The sequence below is a fragment of the Tupaia chinensis genome, unplaced genomic scaffold, assembly GCF_000334495.1.
Source record: "Tupaia chinensis unplaced genomic scaffold, TupChi_1.0 Scaffold000086_1, whole genome shotgun sequence".
In the NCBI taxonomy this organism is placed as follows: Eukaryota; Metazoa; Chordata; class Mammalia; order Scandentia; family Tupaiidae; genus Tupaia; species Tupaia belangeri.
This window is the reverse complement of record NW_006159548.1, coordinates 3,861,993-3,869,459: the sequence shown is the minus strand read 5'-3', so window position 1 is coordinate 3,869,459 and position 7,467 is coordinate 3,861,993.

The following is a 7,467-nucleotide window of genomic DNA, read 5'->3' as shown; positions in this document are numbered from 1 at the left end:
TCCCACCTGCTCTTCCTGAGAAACTTGTTTATTTTTTCTTTTTTTTAGTCACTGAGAGAAAATTTGTTTTTTTAAATTAATAAGAATGGAACACGCTCCCCTTTCCCTGCCTAATTTAATTCAATTCGAATCATGATCTAAGTCATTTTGTCAGAAAACACCCTACAATAAAACAGGAGAAAATCTAGGTGAATTTGGGTGTGGTGATTTTCAAGTCACTGGGTCTGGGACTCATTGTACAGTTAGCCATGTGGAAGCGCCTTAACCTCCTTGCCACCTACCAACCACAGCCTGGTCTTGTTCTTAATGGGTAGCTTGTTAGCTCAAGGATTGTGGCCACTGCTGTTCCTAAATTTTATATTCTCTGGAAGTAACACCAAGAAAAAGAAAGAAAAGTAACATTTACTTAAGAGGTTCCAATTGAGTCAGAACCCATGAGGTGGAAATTATTGCCCTTATTGTTCAGATGAGGAAAGTGAAAAGTTTCAGAATCACAGAGCATTAAAGCTGAGATTTTACCCAAGGCTGTCTTGCTCAAAAATCCACTGAACTAAAGTCAGCCTCTATAAGAATTAAAAAACAAGCAAAGAAAAAAACACAGCCTTACAATCTAATAGTTAAGGGAGCCAAACTCACAAGGCTAATCACAGTTCAAATCCCAGTCCAGGTGGCTTGAAAACCATGCAGTGCACATGTACATGTGTGCCCCAAATCTCATCATGGTGGAGAAATGGAGAAGGGATTGTAGTGCAACCATGCCTCATGGAGGGGCGATGCTTTCTCTCTTTCTCTTTCTTTCTCTTTCTCTCTGGCAGATGCATGTATGCTCTGGTAATTAAAAAATAAAGAAAAGAGACGTGGGGAGAAGAACTAAGTATAAAACTGCTAGTTAAGTGCACTGGCTCTGAGTGTGTTTGCTTTTTTTCAAGCCCTCCTAGAAACCAGTGTTATTTTCTGCCCTCAAGTAGAGACTAAACTAGGATGTATGTAAAAAGCATAACGGGTGATGCATGTAAGTGGCATCCCCTAGCTGAAGAGGACCTAGAATCTCAAAAATCCCGGCAACATCCTACTTGGTGAAACATCACCTCAAAAGTTTTTCCTCATGGGATTCCCAGGGTTTCCAACGTCAGACTAGGGATGGAGATGGAGATTCAGTGAAGACAACAGGCATGGAGATTTAACTCTCCAGTTGGTTCTGAGCATCCTGACCCTACTGGCTAGCCAAATATCTAACCTACAGAGTGCATACCAATATGGAATATCAAAATTTGACTCTTTCATGAAAGCACTAGAGCAATGTTTTGAAACTGCAAATTGCAATCCATCAATGGGTTATGAAATCACTTTATAAGGTTGTGGTCAACATTTTTTTAAAGGTGGAATGCATTAATAGCAGCATAAAATAGCATAGAAAATAAAATATGGGGACCAGCAGTTGGCATAATGGCTATGTCGCTGGACTCCCATGTAGTCGACCACGGTTTGAGCTCCGGACCTGGTGGCTTAAACTCACGCCAGGCGCGTGTGCGTGTGTGCCCAAGATCCCAAGAGGAGAATGGAGGAGAAGGGATTGCGGTGTGGCCATCCCCTTCGGGGGTGATTTCTCGCTTTCTGTATCTCTGTCTCTCTGTCTCTCCCTGTCTTTCTGGTGAGTTCATCCACCCTATAAGCAAAAACCTCTCCAAAAAGAAAGAAGGAAAGAAAGAAAGAAAGAAAGAAAGAAAGAAAGAAAGAAAAGAAAGCAAATATGAACATACTAGAGTGGAAGTGGAAGTATTGTATTGTGGTTTGTTTTATATGTGTGCATGAGTGCATATTTATGTATGTATATATGTGAAAAATGCACACACACAATGAATAAATACATACACAGTATCTACATATTGTTAAAAAAATATTAAGCCATTTATTCCAATGTAGATCCAAGAGGCAATTGATGGGAAGTGAACTCAGGTGTTGAAGCTGACTGACATAATATACACACACGCCTGTTATTGCTTCCCCACCCTCCTAATATCCTTAGAATGGCAGTTTATGAACTTGAACTTTTGGGGGACACATTCAAACCATAGCAGGGATGTGTGTCCTTCACATTTACACATTATGTATTCCATAAGAATAGCTGTCAGTACTGAGATTTATACATATTGCCTCAATTCTTGCAACAACCCTGTTTTTGCAAATTTCTTTTTTTTTTTTAAGTTTACTTATTTCTTCCACAAGAAAATGGGAGTAGGTGATAGAGAGAAATTGACAGGCACCACTTCTAGGGTCTTCAAGCTGCAAGATATCTTCAGAATCAGTTGTCCAAGATCACAGGTACATCCATGCCCAGAGTGCTCAGGGAGGTCCCAGGACACAAACTCAGGATCTTTTCCATGTGGATCCAGTCCAGTTGTGTTACCGTGTACCACTACCTGGTCTGGCAACAACCCTTTTTTTTTCATTATTATTACTTTTTAAAAATTTACATTTGATCCCTACACAGTTTTACAGCATACAAAATTGTTTTTCTCAGCATGAATACAGTGCTTATCAGTCAAGTCAAAATATTTCCATATACATTATCATCAACAGGGAACTTTTTATCTTTGTGTCTGTTAAATGCTTCTCTTTACCTTTTATACGATTATCTTTGATCCCCTTTCTCTCCCAATGTAGAGGAAAGGATTTTGCTCTGATACCACATCATAGGCCTATAGATCAAACTCACTGAGGAATAATTACCTTTGATCCTCTCCCTGAGGTTTCATGAACGAAGCTCACATCACAGGAAGAAAGACTGAGCAATGTCAACATACCCACCTGGACTGTTTTGCCACAAGCTGCTGTCAATCTCCCAAGTCCATCCAAATGCAAGAAAATTATTCGCTCACCATTTTCTGAGCATCAAACACATTCTTTCTTCCTCCACAGTCATCACTTTTTGCCTCTAGAATCACTCTGAAATCTAAGCCTCAGCATGCATTATTCAGGACGACTTGGATGCTAGGTGTCTGGGCATTTTGACTCAGATAAAACTCTTGTTTCATTTATTAAAATTCAACCTTTCTTTTAGGTTGACAATATATATAAGTGAATTTTAGTTCATACAGTTTTGCCATCTGTTCTCAGGCCAATGGAAACTTATTCTATACACTAGGAATTGGTTTTCTATTCATAAAATTGGAACAAAAAATGTTCTCTAATTATTTGCAATGCATTTAAGTAACTATTGGATGTTTCCTTTATGACTATATTCCAATAAATGTTTTATTGAAAATTATAAATCTATCTTATAACCTTAAAGTGACTAATATTTTGAAAAAAGGAAACATTTTTTGAGTGGTATAATTCAGGGTTTTTAAATAAAATTTTTCTCTTTATTTTCTCTTATCAATAATGACCATGCATTGTCTTTTATAAAGGAAAATACCGATATAGCTTTAAAACCAACTAAACCTTCAATGTGATGCATTGCAGGAAATTGTTTTTACCACAAAGGCCTTAAAAGGAAAGAAGCAGAAATTACAAAAGCACAGAGTAATTTCCAAGAGCTAAATATTCTTAAGCGGTTTTGTTTGGTTGATAAGGACCATCAATATGCCTTCAGTGGCTGGTTTGTGGGTCTTTTCTACTGACTGTCTCCAACCAATGGAGTTGGAGCGCTTTGCTGAGGATAGGGAGCAAGAGTTCATCCTTATCACTCCATGAATGTAGAAGGAACTATGCCAAGTGGTTACATCTATCATCCATTCAGTCCTCACAATAATCTCAGAAGGAAACACATAAATTCTCCACTTCACAGATGAGGAAATTAAGGCACAGATGGAGGAAAGTGAGTGTAACCAGGCTGGCTATGGGTCTAGCCCAGTTCTTGAAAGCTAATACTTAGAGACAAGCATTGATGGAAAGGAGAGGTGATTTTTATTCAGGAAACCTGTGACTAAATGAGGGCAGATGAGAAGATGGAAGTAATGTGTAAATAAAAACCACCTCCAAAGTTTCAGACTGGAGCAAGGAGTTTGAAATAAAATATAAGAGAAGTGGGAAGGGGAGTCTACATGCTATTCTGCACAGTAATCCACCATTTGCTTGGCCATAGGAGACTCGTTGGCATTGAAGTTGTTATTCCCAGTTGCAACCAACTCAACCATCTTTGTTTTCTCAACACATGTGCTCTCTAGCTATGGTTTCAAGATCCAGTTCCTGAGAAAACACAAAAAAGCTATGATTAATTTTGTTTTTGTTGTTGTAGTTGTTTTGGATTTTTGTTTGTTTGTTTTGTTTTTACAAATTAAACAGTAAGGCCAAGGTTGGTTAAACAAAGGACTTGTCTATTATGTTGCATTTAGTGTGGAGTTACTTTGGGTCCTTTCTGTGCCTTGGCTACATGAGAATGGCACAACCTCGGTGCCATGCTAAGGACTTTGCATCTTGAAAGTTTTATGCAGGGAGGTGACATGCTTGTTGTTTGTGTTTTGGAAACAGAATTTGGGGACAGTACATACACACTACTGAAGGTGAAAAACACCAAGTAGGCTGAAACTCGGGAGACCATGGCCCACTCTTTTCTCCTCATGGACACTCCAGCCCTGCAGAGACATCCATCATTGTACAAACATGCTCAGGCTTAATGATCTTGTGCCTTTCTGCTCATTTTTTTGTTTTATCTTGTGGCAGTTCCAGTCACCTTTTTGCCCCTCAGCAAATTCCTACTCAACCTTCCAGAGCTAGTGTATGGCACAGATTTTGTCTGAAGTATCAGCCCCATGTGACTTGCATGTGTGAAAAAGCAGGAACTGAGAGCAAAAGTAGATGCTGGGAGCCAGACAGATCTGCTCAGCCTCTGCCATGGGAGTAATTCTACCGAATTGCCAAGAGAGTGTATAAATATGAGATGATACATAACACTTCATAAGCTTCTATGAATTGTGTCATTAATTAGTTTGTCCTCCTAAATACCCCCACCCCATCCTAAAACGATTAAACTGTACCATTCTCTACTTTCCCTCAGGAGTTAAATCCCCACCCTACACAAGCAATATCACCTTAGGTGAAGTTGCATTGGCCCATGCACAGGGGTCTGTACCTTTCTTCTGCCTCAGCTAGATTCTGCTCTTTTCCCCATTGTGGTAGGCTGAATAACGCCCCCTCCTACCCCTGAGGTTTCCATGCCTTAAGCCCAGAACCTATGACTATGTTGTGTAATAGCATAATATGGAAATAAAATGTTTCACAAATGTATTGGGTTGTCTGAAAAATCATGACTCCATTTTTGCATAGAAAAACATAAAAGAATATATTGTTTTTGTGCAGATAGCAGGCCTGCAAGCATGGTGAGCGTTCCTAAAACCCGCCGGACCTTCTGTAAGAAGTGTGGCAAGCACCAACCTCATAAAGTGACACAGTACAAAAAGGGCAAGGATTCTCTGTATGCTCAGGGACAGCGGCATTATGACAGGAAGCAGAGTGGCTAGGGTGGACAGACTAAGCCTATTTTCCAGAAAAAGGCAAAAACTACAAAGAAGATTGTGCTGAGGCTTGAATGTGTTGAGTCCAACTGCAGATCTAAGAGAGTGCTGGCTATTAGAGATGTGAGCATTTTGAACTGAGAGGAGATAAGAAGAGAAAGGGTCAAGTGATCCAGGTCTAAACCTCATCTTTTCTATTATGAAGACGGCAAAATCCTGAGGTGAATGCTCACCTCATTTGATTATGGTTGGTCTGTTTGTAAGAGAATAAAGTAATCAATAAAATTCCCCTTTCGGGGAAATTTGATTCATGGTAAAAAAGAAAAGAAAAGAAAAACATAGAAGAATATATTATGATTTTTCCGACAACCTACTCTTACGGACCATGAGCTAGAAAGTCAGTAACAATGTGCACCTAACATATTGAGGAGGGCCTTTATAAAAGATAGACAGGGTCTAAGAAACAGCAGGGTGAGAGGAAAGACAGGAGATGGGACAAGGGATGCAAAAGTTGGAGCAAAGCAATTTAAAGACTGAGGAAAGGCCACAGCCAAGAAACGCAGGTGGCTCTAGAAGCCGAGTAAGCAAGAACAAGGATTCCCCTTCAGAAAGAACACAGCTCTCAAGACACCATAGTGCAATGTTGAAGACTCGTTTTAGACTTGGGCCTCCAGAATAGTAAGACAATAGATTTGTGTTGTATAGAGCACCAAGTTTATGGTAATTTGTTACAGAAGCAATACATAACTAATACACCCATATCGTGATACCTTTCATTCTTCCCAAGCTACAGAGGTGTCTTCCTACAGTATGAATGGAAATACCAGCTGCACCTCTCCTGGTTTCCATGGGAGTTTAACACATAATCATAGGCCAGCTGGTGGCATGGAGGATAAAGCATCTGTATCCCACATAGCCCATAGTGTGGTTTGAGTCCCAGATCCAGCAACTTAAAGCCACTCTGGACACTTCTGTGTGCAAGCCCAAAATCCAGAAAGGAGAAGTATAGAGGGATTGCTGCATGACCATGCCCTCTGGGAGTGCTTTCTCACTTTCTCTCTCTGTTTCCTTCCAGCAAGTGCACATGCTTACTAGCAACACAGAAAAAAAGAAAACACAATCTTAATGTCTAGTATTAAGGAATTCATGGAAGAGTGGTCAGTTGCAAGTTTCCCTGAACTGGAGCACACGGAGGGAAAAAACACAGTTGAGATTGCTGTTCTTGAGGCATCACTAATGGTGTATACACAGAATGTAATGAGGACCAAATCTGTAGGTATGCCGGATGAGGGGCCTATCCCAGGCAGCAATGTGGTTCCGATAACTCTTTTTCACACTTCATTTTTATGAAATGTCAACATTTTCAAAGGAACAACAAAGAATAAAGTATTTTGATGGAACTCTTTAGAAGCATTACTATGTCACCATTAAAGACTGCTTCTAGTTTCATACTTACTCCATTTTTTTTTGAGAGGTTTTTGCTATAGAGCATGTGTGCTCAGCAGGCAGACAGAGAGAGACAGAGAGACAAAATGCGAGAAATCACTCCCCAGGGAGGATGGCCATGCCGCAATCCCTTCTCCTCCGTTCTCCTTTTGGGATCTTGGGCATGCACGCACACGTGCCCAGCGTGAGGTTTAAGCCACTGGATCCGGGACACGAACTGTGGTCGACTACATGGGAGTCCAGCGACATAGCCATTACGCTAACTGCTGGTCCCTTTAAAACAGGGATTTTGAAACTTGGCCCTGCTGATGATGAGGTCCAGGTCACTCTTTGTGAGATCGTCGTTCTGTGCATTGCAGGATGCCGAGAAGCATCCTTGGGTCCCACACATCAGATGGCTGTAGCACCCCAAGGCTCAAACATGACCCACCTCCAAAAAAATCTCCAGGTGTAGTAAAATATACCACCAATGGGGGCCAAATAATGCAAGTTTGAATAGTAGTGTTTTAGAATTGCATGATCTGGGACCAGCAGGTGGCACAGTGGTTGGGGAGCTGGTTTCCCA